Raw genomic sequence first — 3368 nt, forward strand, 5'->3', positions numbered from 1 at the left:
CTGCATCGCAGGCGGATACTTCACCGCTAAGCCGCTGGGGAAGCCCTTATTTCTCCATGTGTTCGGCTAATAACTGCTTTATATACTTAGATGCTCTGATGCTGGGTGCATAAATGTGTGCAACTGCTGTTTTCCTGATAGACTGGCTTTTTCTTTTTAATCATTATACAATGACCTTTTTCCCTAGAGCATTTTTAGCTTAAAGTCTACGTTCCCTGTAAGTATAAGGTATAGGTATTGACGTTGTCTTTTGCTTACCCTTTGCTAGAGTCTCTTTTCCCATTCCATCACTGTTAGCCCTTGTGTGTCTTTAAGGCTAGAGTAATTCTCTTATGGGCAGCATATTTCTGGACCTCTTTTTTTTTTTTTGGTCCATTAAGCTATTTTATGTATTTTTAATTGAATTTACTTTATGTTTCAGTAATTATTGATATGTAAGTACTTACCATTGCCATTTTGTTAAATTTTTCAACTGTTTTCTAAATCCATTTTTCTTAGCTTCTTATTGTGCTGTCTTTTGTTATTTTATAACTTTTAGTAGGGGGTATGCTAAGGTAGCAATTACTTTAAGTAAATACTCTTACTTTAGACTTTAAGCTAAAAATGCTCTAGGGAAAAAGGTCATTGTATAATGATAAAAAAAAAAGTCAATCTATCAAGAAAACAGCAATTGCACACATTTATGGAGTAACGCATGCAATTGCAATTCGGACCCCCCTGGCGGCTCAGACGGTACAGCGTCTGCCCACAGTGTAGGAGACCGGGTTCAGTCCCTGGGTTGGGAATGGCAACCCACTCCAGTATTCTTGCCTGGAGAATCCCACGGACAGAGGAGCCTGATAGGCTACAGCCCACAGGGTCACAAAGAGTCGGACACGACTGAGTGACTTCCCTTTCACTTTCATGCTAAGATCACTCTTTCATCTTTGGTATATCTACCAGAGGTTATTTCTTTGTGGTTATCATGAAGCATACCTAAAATATCTGATATTTATAACGTCCTATTTTAAGCTGATAGCATACCTAAGTTTTTCCTTTCTTTCTTCCTCCTTCATGTTAGGTTATCAAGATGACAACTCACATACTTTATGTTTTGTGTCCAGTAAGAAGTTATTGTAGTTATGGTTGTTTAATATATTTTTTAACCTTTTAACTGGTGTTCTGAGTGAACTATGCCCTGAAAGTGGAAGTGAAGCCACTCAGTCGTGTCCGACTCTTTGTGACCCCACAGACTGTAGCCCACCAGGCTCCTCTGTCCATGGGGTTTTCCAGGCAACAGCACTGGGGTGGATTGCCATTTCCTTCTCCAGGGGATCTTCCCAACCCAGGGCTCGAACCCAGGTCTCCCACATTGTAGACAGACGCTTTACCGTCTGAGCCACCAGGGAAGTCCAAATTATGCACTATTATGACAATATCACAGGATCGACCATTACTGGTGAGTTTTACAAACTTCCTACCTTTTCATGGTACTAATTATTATTCATTTATTTGTGCCTGATGAAATTCCTGCAGCATTTCTTATACAGCAAGTTTTCTGGTGGTGAACACTTTCAGCTTTGTTATTTCTTTGGTATGTTTTCATTATCTCTTTCATTTCTGAAGAGTAGATTTCCTGGATACAATATTCTTCCTTGACAGTTTTATTTTCTTTCTATATTTGAATACATCATCCCTCTCTCCTGGCCTGCAAAGTTTCTATTGAGAAGTCTCTCTTGAGTGTTATGATGATGTCTTACATGTGGTGACTTTTTTTTTCTTGTTGCTTTAAAAATTGCTTGTGTCTTTGACCATAGACTATTTGACCATAGACTATTTCCTCACAATGTGATTTCCTGTAACCATTGCAGGCTCAAGCTATTTGGGATTCTTTGGGCCTCATGAATCTGGATGTATTTCTCATTCCATGTTTGGTAAGTTTTCAACCATTTTGTTTCCAATAGACTTTCTTTTCTCTCTCTCTCTTCTCACATGGGACTTCCATATTTCACTATTGTTTCTACTGATAATGTCCCAGAGTTCATTGTCACTCTTTTTAATAATTTTTTTTCTTTTCACTTCTGTGGCAGGATAATTTCAAATGATCTACCTTTTAGTTCACTGATTCTTTCTTCTGCTTGCTTGAGTTTGTTGCTGAAATACTTTATTATATTCAATACAGTAATTCAGTTTTCAGTTGTTCTTTTGATTGTTTTCTTTGTTGAGCTTCTCATTTCGTTCATGCATCTTTCCCCTGAATTTCATGTAGTTGTCTGCCCATGTTTCTTGCATTTCACTAAACTGCTTTAAGAGGACTGAATTCTTTGTAAAGGAGTTCATAGATCTCTATTTCTTTAGAGTTTTAGTCACTTCTTTTCATCATCTCATGTTTACTTGACTCTTAATGGTCCCTTACTGGTTGCACTGGGATGTGCACATTTGAGGTAGTAGCCACTTCTACTCGTCTTGGACTCTTTGGTCCAGGGTATTGATCCATCTTCATAAATATGTTGTGTGATCGTCGCAATGAATTCTTGTCTACTGATAGTCCTCTGGCATGTAAGTGTGCAAGGAAGCCTGAGCATGTCTTCAAAGGCTTCTTCAAAAGGGACCTGGAAGATTGGGAGGTCTGTCTGTTATCAGTGGAGTTGATGGGAAACTAGGAATTACCTTTATGAGAAAAAATTAAGGTACAGGAAGGGAACTCATGTTTGTGAAGGACAGAGTAGGTGGACCTTTTCTGATGGTATCTTGGAGATTACATGGGTGGTGGCCTTTGATGTTAACTTGCACGTGGTTAACAGTTTTCAGAGAATTCTCATGTATGCCAACCCTTTGTCATGGTATCCAGCGCTTAAAGTTCCAGTCATGACTTTTTCTAACATCTTCTCACTCACCACACACTTCCTGATGTCTCTGAGCTCATCATTGCCTCCTTCCCTGGTGAAGGGGGGAAGACCTTAAAGAGCTGGCCCCTGAGTCTTTACAAGTGCTGAGCATGTTGCAGCAGTTACTGTCGCCCTCTTTTTAGAAAAGACACCGTTATCCACATCTTTTCAGTAAGGAAATTGAAGTACAGGGAGATTACGTAACTCATCCAGGAGATTAAGTAACAGCAAGCGAGTAATGGACAGCAGACTATTTCCATATATCAGCTATTTTGGGCTTTCTTGAAAGAGCGTATTTCGTCTAACACCCCATGCATCTCAACCCTTGGAGACAGATGGAGGTCTGTCTTGTGGGAATGGGACTCATCATGTCTACATCCACAGGATACCAGGGTGCCTTGTCCTGGTAGATGAGTACAGTTGCGTCTCATACAGAGGAGCGGTGCTCCCCAGGAAAGGAACTCTCCTGCTGATCAGAAACTAATTCCAGCTCCTTTTGAC

The sequence above is a fragment of the Ovis canadensis genome, chromosome 25 (genome assembly GCF_042477335.2).
Source record: "Ovis canadensis isolate MfBH-ARS-UI-01 breed Bighorn chromosome 25, ARS-UI_OviCan_v2, whole genome shotgun sequence".
NCBI lineage: Eukaryota > Metazoa > Chordata > Mammalia > Artiodactyla > Bovidae > Ovis > Ovis canadensis.